General features: G+C 34.4%; 1 protein-coding gene across 3 annotated transcripts in view; it reads left to right on the top strand.

Moving 5' to 3' along the window:
* Positions 1-15,970, top strand: part of LOC106083231 (partitioning defective 3 homolog) — a 236,043-nt gene that overhangs the window by 159,675 nt on the left and 60,398 nt on the right. For 2 of the 3 annotated variants that reach the window (XM_013246139.2, XM_013246137.2), the window contains exon 1: positions 4,005-4,491. The exons of the other annotated variant lie outside the window; for it this stretch is intronic. The gene's annotated coding sequence lies outside the window, so the exon portion shown is untranslated. Of the gene's footprint in view, positions 1-4,004; positions 4,492-15,970 lie in introns of those variants that run through there. 3 annotated transcript variants of the gene reach the window in all.

Below are 15,970 nucleotides of genomic sequence, written 5' to 3'. Positions count from 1 at the left end.
TGCCATGTAGAAACTTCTCCCCAAACAAGTGTCGCTCTGCGGCACACCGTTCGGACTCGGCTATAAAAGGAGGTCCCTAATCGTTGAGCTTAACATTAAATCGGACAGCACTCGTTGATTTATGAGAAGTTTGCCCCAGTTCCTTAATGGAATGTTCATCGGCAAATTTCCATTGCTCTACTTTCAAAAGCATTTCATATGAGCCCCATAATGGCAAGATCGGTAAATAAGTTGTGTTTGAGGGTTGGGTGGGCTGAAAATTTATATCAATATCCCGAAAATCAATCAATTTCCAACCCAAATAGATTTTATTTAATAGGAAGGTATTTTGGGGTGGGCCGGCTCCACGAACACAAAGCTCCGTATTGCAGTGATTGGTCTATATATCCATTTGGCGGCTTTTGGTCGTCCCCCGAGGCACCCGCCCCCACAATAGAAACCATGTTTTTGTTTTGATAACAAAAAAAATTCGAACGAATCGCATTACCAATCCCCGAGATCAGATGTTTTTGAAAATCAGGGTAATGAAGAGTGCTTTTTAGGGGAGACATTTCAAATATGGATATCAAATTCTTGCTCCACTCCAAAATCCCTTTAATTTGAGCCTCACATTGCCATGGTCGGTAAGTATGAACCTTTTGGAGGGCACTCCCTTGAAAACAGATATAAAATTCGTTTTTTTTTCTCCCAAATACCCTTGAGTTGAGCTCCATATTGCCATATTCGTAAACAAAGTTCAGTTAAGGGGGTGGTTTAGGGCGTATATATCCATTTGGCGGCTTTTGGTCGTCCCCCGAGGCACCCGCCCCCACAATAGAAACCATGTTTTTGTTTTGATAACAAAAAAAATTCGAACGAATCGCATTACCAATCCCCGAGATCAGATGTTTTTGAAAATCAGGGTAATGAAGAGTGCTTTTTAGGGGAGACATTTCAAATATGGATATCAAATTCTTGCTCCACTCCAAAATCCCTTTAATTTGAGCCTCACATTGCCATGGTCGGTAAGTATGAACCTTTTGGAGGGCACTCCCTTGAAAACAGATATAAAATTCGTTTTTTTTTCTCCCAAATACCCTTGAGTTGAGCTCCATATTGCCATATTCGTAAACAAAGTTCAGTTAAGGGGGTGGTTTAGGGCGTACCCCGAAATACTTGGCTCCAAAATTGGATATCAAATTCGTTTTCTACTCTCAGATACCATTCGTTTGAGTCGCATATTGTCATAATAGGTCAATTAACCTATTTGAGGTATTTTAGGAGAAAAAGCGCCTCCTAGACTTGAACGCAAATTTTAATGTCATATTCGTAATCTATTCCCAAATACCTTTCATTTGAGTCCTATATAGCCAAGGTCCCATTTCGGTGTATTACTTGGACCTAATTTGTTATGCCATATTTGTAATCTACTGCCAAATACTTTTCATTTGAGTCCCATATTGATAGGAACGTCGAATATATCTGTTTAGAGGAGTTTTGGGGTTGGGGCGGCCCGCTGGGAACTTGGACCAAAATTTTAATACGATATTCGTTTTATAGTCTCTAATACCTTTCATTTGATACCCATATTCTGCCTATGGGTCCAGTTTTGGTTTTGGTTGGCGTTTTTGGGGTAAGGGGAAGATTCCCCCACCATCCGATATCTAAAAATTATGTAATCTATGTTTCCTTCCAGACAAACCTACACAATCTGTGAAAATTTAAGAAAATGGGTCGTTTTTGATTCTACGGAACTAAAAACAAGCAAACCGAGTCACACAGTCATGATGGGTCATATGACCAATTGGAGCGTTATTGGCGGGTGGGGTGACCTCCAACACTTCTATCTGATTTTGTATGTCAGATTCTACTACTGAATACAATCTACTACTGAATACCTTTCATTTGAGCCCCATATTGATATGGACGTTCAATTTGTCTGCTTGGAGAAGTTTTGGGGTTAGGGCGACTTCTTGGGTACTTGGACCCAATTTTTAATACCATGTTCGTATTCTATTCTTCAATGCCTTTCATTTGATATCCATATTGTCCTTATCGGTCCATTTTTATCGGCCTCATTTTGATATGGACGTTCAATTTATCTGCTTTTAGAAGTTTTGAGGTTTGGGCTACTTTCTGGGTACTTGGACCCAATTTATAATATCATATTAGTTTTCTACTCTTCAATACCTTTCGTTTGATAACCATCCTATCCTTACCGGTCCACTTTTGATTTTGGGGGGTGTTTTTGGGGTAACGGGGGAGGGTCCGCCCCCTTCCGATATTAACAAATTATAATGACTTTTTTCTTCTTCCTGACTATATTCGAAATCTCCTCCCGAATACCTTTCATTTGAGTCCCATATTGTCATGCTCCTCCAATAAACCTATTTTAGAGTGTTTTGGGATTGGGGCGGGCCCCCAGTTACTAGGACCCAATTTCTAATACGAAATTCGTACTCTATTCCTGAATACCTTTCATTTGAATCCCATATTGTTCTGATTGGTAAACTTTTATTTTTGGGTAGTACTCTTAGGGTAGGGGGGAGGGTCCGCCCCCATTCCGATAGGAACAAATTATATTATTATGCCCTACACCACCACTGTGGTACAGGGTATTATAGATTTGTGCATTTGTTTGCAACGCTAAGAAGAAGAAGAGCTAGACCCATCGATAAGTATACGCATCAGCTTAGAATCACTTCCTAATTCGATTTCGCTATGTCTGTCTGTCTATCTGTCCATGTATTCTTGTAATCAAGGTACAGGTCGCATTTTTTGCCGATTTTCATAAAATTTTGATTAAGTGTCTTTTTTGATCCAAGAACAAACGCTATTGATTTTGAAAAAAATCGGTTCAGACTTAGATATAGCTCCCATATATATCTTTCATCCGATGTGCCCTTTTTAAGTTGTAGAAGCCACAATTTTGATCCGATCCTTAAAAATTTTTGCAAAAAGTGTTTTTTTAAACGACCCAAAATGCTTGCAAAATTTATTGAAATCAGTCCAGATTTAGATATAGCTCCCATATATATCTTTCATCCGATAAGCCCTCTTAAGGCTGTAGGAGCCACAATTTTGGTGCGATCTCTACCAAATTTGGCACGAAGTGCTTTTTGTGACGTCCCAATTTGTGTGCAATATTTCATCTAAATCGGATCAAAATTTAGATATATTGTAGCTCCCATATATAACTTTAGTCCGATTTGACCTATTAAGGCTGTAGAAGCCACAATTTTTTTACGATCTTTACAGAATATGGCACGAATTGCTTTTTGTTACGTCCGAATATGTGTGCAAAATTTCATCTAAATCCGATCAGATTTAGATATAGCTCCCATATATATCTTTCATCCGATATGGTCTTTTAAGGCTGTATATTGGTCCGAAGCCACAATATTGGTCCGATCTTTACAAAATTTGGCATGGACCGTTTTTTTCAACGTCCTCATATGTGTGCAAAGTTTCATAAAAATCGGTCCATATTTAGATATAGCTCCCATATATATTTTTCATCCGATATGGCCTTTGAAGGCTGTAGAAGCCACAATTTTGCTCCGATCTTTACAAAATTTTTTGTGAGATGGTTTAATTGACATCCCAATACGTGTGCAAAATTTCATCAAAATCTCCCTTATATATCTTTTATTCGTTTCGACTTTAAAGGCTGTAGAAGCCACAATTTTCATACCATCGTAAAAAAATCGTATAAAGTTCTATTCAATATTTCAATAGGTATACAAAATTAAAACCTGACTAAATTTGAATATAAGTGCTATCTATTAATAGTATACTCGGTGGTGTAGGGGTATAATATAGTCGGCTCCGCCCGACTTTTGCCTTTCCTTACTGGTTTTTATATACAAAATTGGTTTTAATTCTATTTGTCCATTCTTAAGAGAGGATTTTTGCGGTTGGCCACACTTTATGTGAAAAACTTATTATGGCAATCCTGACAATAGATTTTCTACTTAAGGATAGATGTCATATTCATACAAATTTCATTGCACTAAAATAAAACACAGCTAATAATCCACTTACAAAGCATGCATTCAAATGTCAATTTCTTTCTCTTTCTCTTTCCGCTTCCGTTACTCTTTAGTGGGCTTGTTTTGAGTTTCTCTTTGACTTGTTGGTTATGGTTCGCTTGCTAGATGGCTTGCTGGCTGACTTGACTGACTGTTGCTTGTGGGAGACACAAGCCATTCAAGTTTAGTTTCATTTCAAACACGCTCTCGTAACGACCGTTTTATTTATTTTTATTCTTTTGTTTGTTAACAAAAAAAGAAGAAATACAAAAAATAACAAAACAAAAACGCGAAGCGGTAGATTTTGTAAGAATAGAAAAAATCATATGAATCACTTAAAAACGTATATAACATATAACGAAAATAAAAAACGTCTTTTTATAAAAAAAGAAATATATAAAAATATGAAAAATAAAAAACGGAAGTTTTTTTAACAAAAATAAGTGCTTCAATAACTAAACTCGTAGTATTGTTTTATAAAGTAAAATATTAATATTTTAAAATTATTTAAAATATTTCATTTGAGTGAATCTATTGTTTTGAAAACTCCAATTTGTTCTTCCTCTCATTTTCCATTTTTGCTAGTTTTTTTTTGGTTTGCCTACATTTTTTTGCAACTTGTTTTCAACAAAAGTGTGTTAAATTCGTGCATTTTTTTCAAGCGAAGCGCATACGTGGTAATAAAGACGTGGAAGATTTAAAAATAATTGCTTGAAAATAAATTGCCAAAGATTATATTTAATAGGCAGCTTTGAAATAATCAAAAAAATATGAAAGGTGTTTTTAAATACATATTCGAGGAGTTACGAAGAAAAAGCAAAAATATTTATATAAAAAAGAATTAAACAAAAAATAAATAAAAATGGAAAAAATTTATGAAAATATAACAAAAATTTAAACAAAAAAAAAAAAAATAGGAAATAATTAAAAATTCTCAAATTGTCGAAAAAACAAATATAAAAAAATACTTTTGATAAAAAGTGTCCAAACAAAAAATTTAGACAGAAAAATATTTTAATTTCCATTTTTCATAAATAAGTAAAAAAAGAATAACAAAAACTAAAAATATTGAAGACCTGCATTTTGGAACCTGAAAAAAATATCCACAGTTAAAATATATTTGTTAAAAAAATCAAAACTGAATAACAACAATATAAGTAAAAAAATTATGAAATAAGATAAATAAAAAATTATAAAAAATTTTTAAATTTTCGGTTTTAAGAAAGGCAACCTAAATATTTCGTGTTATACCTTAACCCTAAAATAGTGATGTTGTATTGTTTATTTTAAAGTTAGTATACATCAAAATTACTTAACAGCCATGACAGGCAAACAGAACAAAAAAATATTTTTTAAAATATGTTTTGCTGTAATTTATGTTAGCATATTACAACCCGCTCATATATATACATACGCTAACTTAAGTTGTTTTTCCCAAATTGGATACTATGCCATGTAAAACTTCTCTCCAAAGAAGTGTCGCACTGCGGCACGACGTTCGGACTCGTCTATAAAAAGAAGGCCCCTTATCATTGAGCTTAAACTTGAATTGGACTGCACTCATTGATATGTGAGAAGTTTGCCCCTGTTCCTTAGTGGAATGTTCATGGGTAAAATTTGCAAATTTTGCAAAGAAACGTACCAACCGATATAAAATTTTGCACGCAAAGTTTGATATGATTTGCAAGAATCGTCTAAGTATGGTCTGTTCTGGGTGCCGGGCCACAAAGATATTCCCCGGCATTATAAAGCGGACGAGTTTGCGAGACTAGGAACTACCTTACACATACCAGGGAAATTGGAATCTGTGGGTATGCCTCTAGCGACATGTAAGCTAAGTTTTCAGCACCAGGCCCGAAGGACAACAAATGATAGATGGCCACAAAGAGGAGGCTGTGAGCATTATAAAACTATGTGGCCTAATCTAGACTGGAAGAGGTCTAACGCTTTGCTGTCACTGGCTAGAACAGATGTCTCAGTCATTGTGTCCGTCATGACAGGTCAGTGTATAATTGGAAAACATGCTGCCAGACTGAAGGTTGATAGCAACGACTATTACAGAAGCTGGGAGGACATTAAAGAAGCAGAGACTATAGAACACCTTCTGCGTGTGTGTCCCGCATTGGCAGTCAGAAGGAGTTCCACTTTAGGTTATCATTTCTTTGCGAACTTGTCTAAGTGGATGTGAACCTTTCGCAAGTTGTTGGGCTTTTTTAAACGATCTGGATGGTTCAACTTTAGGAACTAGAAGGCATCTTCTTTCTTCGTTTGTTAGACCTCGAAATATTGATCTGCGACCCCATAATGTATAAAGCATATTTAGGATCGCCTCGATATTCTGAGTCGATCTAGCCATGTCCGTCCGTCCGTCTGTCGAAATCACGATAGCAGCCGACCTCGTCAAGCAAGCCGCTTGAAATTTTGCGCAGATACATCTTATTGATGTAGGTTGTTGGGGCTTAGAAATGGGCCATATCGGTTCATATTTGAATATAGCCCCCATATAACCAATCCCCAGAATTGACTTCTTAAGCCGTTAGAAACCTCAATTTTCATCGGATTTGGTTGAAATTTGAAACAAAGTCTTGAGTTACGACTTATAACATCTCAGCCAAGTATGATTCGAATCGGTCTATAAACAGATATTGCCCCCATATAAACCGATCAACTGACGTGACTTCTTGAGCCCCTAGAAGTCTCAATTTTCATCCGATTTGGCTGAAATTTGGAACAAAGACTTGAGTTACGACTTCCAACATCCATGCCAAGTATGACTCTTGTCGTTCTATAAACAGATATGGCCCCCATATAAATCGATCCCCGAATTTGACTTCTTAAGCCCCTAGAAGCCTCAATTTTCATCCGATTTGGCTAAGATTGTGTTATGACTTCCAACATTTATGCCAAGTATGATTCAAATCGGTCTATAAACGGATATAGGCCCCATATAAACCGATCCCCAGATTTGACTTCTTGAACCCTTAGAAGCCTCAATTTTCATCCGATTTGGCTGAAATTTGGAACAAAGACGATGCGAATCGGTCTATAAATAGATATAGCCCCCATTTGGAACAAAGACTTGAATTAGTACTTCCAACATCCATGCCTCGTACGATTCTAGTCGGTCTGTAAACAGATATAGCCCCCATATAAACCAATCCCCGGATTTTACTTCTTGAGCCCTTAGAAGCCTCAACTTTCATCCGATTTGGCTGAAATTTGGAACAAAGGCGATGCGAATCGGTCTATAAACAGATATAGCCCCCATTTGAAACAAAGACTTGAATTACGACTTCCAACATCCATGGCTTGTACGATCGTAGTCGGTCTGTAAATAGATATAGCCCCCATATAAACCGATCCCCGGATTTTACTTCTTGTCAACTTTCACAATGTCAACTTTCATCCGATTTGGCTGAAATTTGGAACAAAGACGATGCGAATCGGTCTATAAACAGATATAGTCTCCATATAAACCGATGCCCGGATTTGACTTCAGCTTTTTAATGCTGATACAAGCAGAGTATATCTTCCTAAGCCTGGGAACCAGTCTATCAGACACAACTTGTAAATCAACCGGTGATACATCATCAGGGTCTGGCGACTTAAAGGAGTCGAAACTTTTTATCGCCCAAAGTATTTTCGGCTCAGACACAATTTCCCTAATAGCCTGCGACGAATGCATACCAGTGACAACCTCTTCTGGCGCCACATTGTCCGTTGAAGAATTTCCCGGGAAATATGTATCATACATACATTCTCTGACTTCTGAATAATCCCTCCCGTAATAGGTCTCGAGAACAAAATCTTCCTTAGCCTAGAGGCCTCAGATGTATCCTCCACGGAGCTACAGAATTCCATCCAGGATTTGTTCTGAGCCTTTCTCAGCTCGCCCTTATATTTTCTTAACTCAGCCTTTTAGACGTCCCTCTTACTTAGTTGGTTGGTTTTATTCTTTTATAAAAATTTAAACAGGCATTGTAGGACTATTTTTTGCGAAAACGACGTGTTTTGTGCGACCTATTTTTAAGAATAATCGCCTTTTTGTGCAACCTATTCAAAGTTCTCAACGTTAACCCTGGTGGTGGGTATACAAAGTTAGGCACGGTCGAACTTAAAACATTTTAATTGTTTTATTTACATATTTTAAGTTTTTATTCATTTTTAAAGTTTTACATTTAATTTTTTTTTAATTTATTTTTTAATAATTTTTTTTTTTAATTTTTATTTTTGCCTTAATTTTTAATTTTTTGTTAATTTTTATTTTATCTTATTTTATTTTTTATTTCTGCTTTACATTTTTTTTTTGCAATTTTTTATTTTTTTTATTATTTTTTTTTAATTTTTATTTTTTTTTTTAATTTTTATTTTTTTTTATTTTAGTTTTTATTTTTTTTTTTAATTTTTATTTTTTTTTTAATTTTTGTTTTTATTTTTTTAAGTTTTCTTTTGATTGTTATTTTTATCTTTATTATTATTTTTAATAATTTTTGTTTTTTTTTATGTTTTATGTTTTATTTTTAATTTTTTTTTATTTAATTTTTATTTTTTTTAATTTTTATTATTTTTAATTTTATTTCTTTTTTAATTTTTTCCAAATTTTTGTTATGTTTTTATTTTTTTTTAATTTTTAATTTTTTTTAATTTCTAAATTTTTTTAATATTTAATTTTTATTTTTATCTTTATTTTTTTAATTTTTTTTGCATGTTTTTTAATTATATATTTTTTTGTATTCAAGTTTTACTTTTTTTATTTTTATACATTTAATTTTATATTTTTATTTTTATTTTTTATTTTTATTTGTTTTATAATTTTTTATCTCTAAATATTATTTAATTCTCTTTAATTATATTATATTATTTTGCATACAAGCCACATAAATGTTTTCTCTTTATGAGTCTGAGTTTTCAATATAAAAATTAGGTCTAAAACGACACTATTTGAAGCTAGTTTAGTTGACGTTTAGTCTCCTCTTGCCATTATTATTATTCAAATTTTCTATTATTGAACTAATTAATTCACCAGCATTTGAATAATACGATAAAAGTGCCTGTAGCATTATTACAATATTCCAAATTTTTAATCACCCATATTAAAATAAATTAACAAAGAAATTCCCACACTTGTCTGCTGGTCTTAAATAAACAACCCCCCAAAAAGACCTTTTACGGCAAATTCAACAAGTTGGGTCAATAAAGAAAATAAAATTCGTCTGCTTAAAATGATTAATGGTTCTCCCAAAACAACGTATTCAAGAATTTAGTTTTTTTCACACACACACACACACATAAAATGGATTTATTACCATGTCTAGCATATAAATAAAACTAAAGATCTAGGCAAAAAGCAAGATTAATTAAAAATATCTTATATCAGTGCAACTGGTATTGTTTATATAGGTCAATAGATTATTAAGAAAAATAAAAACGTAACGAAAGTGATAGGGTTTTTAAAATCTTTAACATGTTTCATTGTTAAAATAATACATTGCGTCGACAAAAAAAAATGTTTTTCTTAAAAATATTTTTGTAGAAAACTTTCTTAAAATTTAATTTTTGTTTTCTTTTTGTATACTAATCTAGTCATTCTGTTTGTAATACTTCGAAATTTAGATCTGCAATCTCATAAAGTATATTTAATCTGGATCGTCTTAACATTCTGAGTCGATCTAGCCATGTCCGTCCGTCCGTCTGTCGAAATCACGGAAGCGGTTGAACGCGTAAAGCTAGCCGCTTGAAATTATGCACGGATACTTACTATTGATGTAGGTCGTTGGGGGTTGCAATTGGGTCATATGGGTTCAGATTTGGATATAGCCTCCATATAAACCGATTCCCCGGATTTGATTTCTTGAGCCCCTAGAAGCCTCAATTTTCATCCGATTTGGCTGATCTTTAAAACAAAGCCTTGTGTTATGACTTCGAACATCTATGTCTCAGTTTCATCCTTATCGATCTATAAACTGATATAGCCTCCCATATAAACCGATCCCCAAATTTGAGTTCATGAACCCCTACAAACCTCAATTTTCATCCAATTTGGCAGAAATTTGGAACAAAAACTTCATTTACTACCTCCAACATCCATGCCAATTATGATGCAAATAGGTCAATAAACTGATATAGCTACCATATACACCGATCCCCTGATTTGATTTTTCGAACCCCTAGAAACCCCAATTTCCATCCGATTTGGCTGAAATTTGGAACAAAGACTTGTGTTATGACTTCCAACATCCAGCCCATGTATGATCCGGATCGGTCTATAAAGTGATATAGTCCCCAAGTCAAAACCGGTCCCCTCTTTTGACTTCTGGAGCCCCTAAAATATTTATAGCATATAAACGAAAAAGTACTTGGAGTGTTTGTGAGAAAAGTTCTTTGTTTATTTTTATATGGTTTTTTAATATTTTTCTAAATTGTTTTAAAGTTTCAAACAGGGATTCTTCATTGTTTATTACACATTCCCCATGACTAAATACTCATATTCATATTAAATTCCCACAACATCTAAATTTCCATGTGACAATAGCTGAAAACCGCTCATATTTCACACCCCATTCAAAAGTTTGACACTACTTTGTAATAATTTCGGCTTTCAAATGAAAGCGATTATTTATGGCTTTACAGGTTAGATGCCATAAATTGGTCAGTGCTTACTTTTTAATCAGAAGATGAAACAACTCTGGCACGATGATTGAATGGCATGAATGCATCTTTCATTTGTGGCCATGTGACATACATTCTCGCTGTGGGCATCTTCTTCATTCATTCTCGCCCCATAGAAGAGTGAGCGTTTGGTTCACACACAAACCCCGCGCTTGAATGAAAATCATCAACTCTATACAGAGCGGATGATACTGTCAGTGGTTAGAGAAGACAAGACAGTCTCTAAGTCAGTTGCCTACCATCAAACACTTGTTAGCCAGAGTATGAAACGCCTTTTAAAGGAAATAAAACAACAAAGGCAACCTCAACTAAAAGATGTTTTCTTTTTTCAATGACTTTTCTCACTTGAGCAAGAAATTTTCCATAAAAAACGGCAAAAAGAGGTGGAAACCTCAAACTAAAGTGAAAATGAAACCTTCTTTGGTAATGATGGTGGTGGTGCTGGATTTTGCTCATGTTTATAACAAGAAACCCAAATCACCAGTTAGTGCTTCTAACGCCAACTTGGAAATGATATTTAACTAAATTAGAGGTTTTGCTTTGAGGCAACATTCAGTCTTACAGGCGGGCAGAGGATTCTAAACTTCAAGTTTCTGTCTCTGTGTGCGGCCTATGTCTGTGGTATAAATCCACTTGTTGCTCCAAGTGCTGGCAGAATGTTTTGAGCCTTTCAAAATCAACATTCCTTTAAGACACAAAAATTGTTTGCTTGGAATCGGGTTTTTTGGATCAGGTTTATTTCGCGCCATCAACAAGTCTTTATCTAGGAACCAAACAACAACTCAGAGAGGCTTGTCATCCAAACATGCTGTAGCAGTACAATAACAAAAATTGATACAAAATGCATAGCTGGTGAAACAGCGAATCGTGCATCTGAATTTCTGCATAAATTTGCATTTTTAGAATATTGCACAGTTACGGTGGTAGGTGTCAGTCAGTTTTGTATTAATTTTGTTGAGTTTTTTTTATTTAATTTCAAAATCGTTTGGAGAAATTTTCTAACGATTTAACAAAATTTTAGAAAATTTACTTGTATAGAAAATGTTGCCAAAATTGGTTTTGTATAGAAAATTTTATTTTTGTAAACAATTTTTAAATATTTTTTGTTTTGTATTCCTTTCTTCTTTCACTCTCTTATTTTATCTGAGCCCTATACTGGCACGGTCAGGAAAAAAGTCCTGTTTGGGGGTGCTGGTACGGCCTTTCAGATATTTCGCGGGGTGGCCTCTCAGACACCAAGAAATAAATGTTTATGTCAGATTTGTACTCAACTTTTAAATACCTTTCATTTGATACCCATATTGCCCAAAGCGGTGAAAAGTTCTCTTGGGGGTTATTTGGGGGACCCCCAAAGCGGTGAAAGAGTCCTGTTGGTTGGGTTTTTTTTAGGGTGGAGGACCCCCCGCCACTAAGAGGGACATTTTTATATCAAGTTCGTACTCTCCTCTTAAATACCTTTCATTTGATACCCATATTGACCCAGTCGGTAAACATGTCCGTTCGGGTGGGTTTTGGGATCGGGCGTCCCCCCAAAATTTTATACCAATTTCGTGTTTTTGGAGTATCATAAGATGGCATGTAAAATTCCGCTTTAATTCCCATTACCGAGATGTGGCGTTTTTGAAAATGAGGGTAAGGGGGAGGTTCCGCCCTTTGTGAACATTTTATGAAAATCAGTTCAGCCGTTTATGAGCCTATGCGGAACAGACAAACAAAGAAACAAACAAAGCGCAACAGTTTAATTTTTATATAATAGATAAGATTTTGTCAAAATTTTATTTTTATAGAAAATTTTGTCAGGATTTTATTTTTATGGAAAATTTTGTCAAAATTTTATTTTTGTAGGAAATTTCGTAAAAATTTAATTTTTATAAGAAATTTTATCAAAATTTTTTTTATATGGAATTTTGTCACAATTTTTTTTTGCAGGAAATTTTGTTAAAATTTTATTTTTATAGGAATTTTGTAAGAATTTTATTTTTATAGAAAATTTGGTCAAAATTTTATTTTTGTAGGAAATTTTGTCGAAATTTTATATTTATAAAATTTTATTTTTATAAAATTTTATTTTTATAAAATTTTATTTTTATAAGAATTTTTTGCAAAATTTTATTCTCATAGAAAATTCAAAATTTTACTGTTATATTAGAAAATTTTGTCAAAATTTTATTTATGTGGGAAATTTTGTCAGAATTTTATTTTTATAAAAAACTAGCTGGACCGGGCCTGCTCCACTGCTGCTTCCTTTACGTTATATGAAACAAAAAGGGGTAGACGCCCAGAAAATTGGTCCCTAAAGTGGGTATCAATTCTTGCTCTACCCCCAATTCCTTTCATTTAAGCCCCACATTGACATGTTTGGTAAATATGCCCGATTTAGGGGTGTTTTTTGGGGAGTGGGCTGGTCCCCCCACATATTTGAACCCCATATTACCATTGGCCTCAAAATTGAATATCAAATTCTATTTCTAATGTCAATAACCATTTATTTAAACACCTCATTGAAAAAGCCAGCAAATATGTCCGGTTTGGGGTATTGGCCTTAAAAACTATGAATATCGAGCTCCACTGTTTTGAAGACCTAAATTGTCTTGGTGAGAAAATACGTGCTACTTAGGGGTTGCTATGGTGGTGGGACGTCCCTTAGAAAGTTGGTTCCGAATGTTGATGTCAGATTCATGGTCTACTCTCAAATACCCTTCATTTGAGCCCCATTTTTCCATAGTCGGCAAACATGATGGGTTTGATGGTATGGGGCGGCCACTCAGTGACTTGGCTTTAAAAATATATATCAGATTCGTGTTCTACTCTAAAATGCCTCTTATTTGAGCCTCATATTGCAATGGTCAGCAAATACTTTATATTTGGGTGGTGTTATGGGGTTGGGGTGGCCCCATAGACACTTTTCCCGAATATTCAAATTCCTTCTTTACTTCCAAAGACCTTTCATTTGAGCCCCATATTGCTATGGTCGTAAATTTTTCTTCTTTGGGTATGGGCTGCCTCCCAAAAACTTGGTCGCACATCTGGATATCAGATTCGTATTCTACTCTCAAATACCTTTAAGCCCCATATTGCCTTGGTCAGTAAATAAGTCCTGTTTGAGGGGTGTTTTGGGGAAGGGGGGTGGACCCCCAGAAACTTGGTCACACATTTGGTTATCAGATTCGTATTTTAATCGCAAATACCTTTTGCTTTGAGTTCCATATTGCCATGGTCGGTAAATATGTCCGATTTAGGGGTGTTTTGGCGATAAGGGTGGTCCCTCAAACACTTGGTCCAACAATTGGATATCAGATATGTTTTCTAATCTTAAATACCTTTCATTTAAGTCCCATATTGTCGTGATAGGTCTATGTATATATTCAGTAGGTTTTGGGGGTGGGGCGGCCCCCTTAGGTACCCCATCCGAAATTTCGATGCCACACAAAATTTCGCTTAAATCATACCACCCATCTCCGAGATCTGACGTTTCTGAAAATTAGGGTAAGGGGGAGGGTCCGCTCCCCCTTAAGATATCAAAAAATTTAGTATCCTATTTTCACCACGGGATCATTATGCACCATCAGTGAAAATTTTAAGAAAATCGGTTCAGTCGTTTCTGAGTCTATAAGGAACACAGAAACAAACACAAATTGATTTTTATATATTGGTTGCCCAAAAAGTAATTGCGGATTTTTCATATAGTCGGCGTTGACAAATTTTTTCACAGCTTGTGACTCTGTAATTGCATTCTTTCTTCTGTCAGTTATCAGCTGTTACTTTTAGCTTGCTTTAGAAAAAAAGTGTAAAAAAGTATATTTGATTAAAGTTCATTCTAAGTTTTATTAAAAATGCATTTACTTTCTTTTAAAAAATCCGCAATTACTTTTTGGGCAACCCAATATAAGATGTCGTGTTTTTATTTCTTAAGAAAATTCCCCGATTTGGTGTTCATTGTATTCTAATCGATATTCCCAATGTCTCAGTTACCTTGACGTGATTTTATCTTATCAAATTGTGAATTACTCCACATTAGTCTGTTGGCCGCCAATGGGATTAGAAATGTTAAACAACATTAATGACTAAATAACACAAAAAGGTTGTTAACCCAAATACCAAATACAATTGGCAACACTTAGAGATAATAATGACAAAAAAAAAATGAGCAAATAAAAAAATATAACAAAGTTCCATTTGCCAATCAATTGAAACAACGCAAAACATAATCTAATACAGGAAGAGACTTCTCATAGACATTGATAAACAACATGCGAATGCCATCAACAAAAATCTGGGGAATTTCTACCGAAAATAAAAAAAAAGAAAATTAAGCAAACAATGAAGCAATAATTGTGACAATAAATTATTGCATACCTTGTTTTTTGTTGCCTTTATCGTTGTCTCACTTATCTACCTCAAAAAACAAAATTTGAAGTGGCAACTAGGAACCCAAAGTAATTTTAGCTGCATTATTTACCGAGGATCACATTCCCATGACGTCTTCTTTGAGGCAAATGAGGAAGAAGACTCTCACATGCACTTGCCTTTAGGGAAGTGATGATCGTCAGTAGCCGAAGCAGTGTTAGCCCAAGGTATGATAACAAAGATGCCGCATATGGCTTGGGTGAATGTGAATACGGGAAACCTTAGAGGAAACCCCCAATGAATGCACTTTAATTTCTCATGGCAAGGGAAATATGCCGTAGGCTACCTAAGACTTTTTGGTGTGTAAAAGTTCTTTAAGAAGAGGGTGAGAGAGAGAGAGTGAGAGAGATAGAGCATTAGTTGTTGTATTACAACAATGACCCTCAATTAAATACTACCTGTTTGCTGTCTGGGAATTTAGGGGAGTTTCTTAGCAATTAATACCAAGAATTCGGTGCCTTATTGAAACAGCTGTAAAGAGTTTTAAGGAGTTTTATGAAGATTGGGAATTCTGTCAAGTGTTTTAAGTGCGGTACAATCTAATTCTCTTGGGATCTTTCCACAGATAGCACTCAAATACAACCTTTGAAGAAATGTTTTCATTTATTTGAGTTTTTTTTTTATTCTGCTGAAAGTAAATCCAAAGTGAAAAAACAGAAGAAAAAAATAATTTTTGTAAAAAATTTTTAATCAAATTTTGACAAAAAATGCAATAGGAACATAACTTGAAAACAAAAATTTTAATAAAATTTTCAGTCTATTTCTAATTTCTTCTATCTTCTTCCAACCCTTTCAAATTATCTTTTTGAGACATTTTTTTTTTTGTAAACTTTTTACTCCACAAGCTCGCAAAATGTTTTGTATCATTTCCAGCATTTATCAGT

Source organism: Stomoxys calcitrans, chromosome 4, assembly GCF_963082655.1.
Source record: "Stomoxys calcitrans chromosome 4, idStoCalc2.1, whole genome shotgun sequence".
Taxonomy (NCBI): Eukaryota; Metazoa; Arthropoda; class Insecta; order Diptera; family Muscidae; genus Stomoxys; species Stomoxys calcitrans.
The sequence above is the reverse complement of the archived record's forward strand: the minus strand, read 5'-3'. Positions and strand labels throughout refer to the sequence as shown.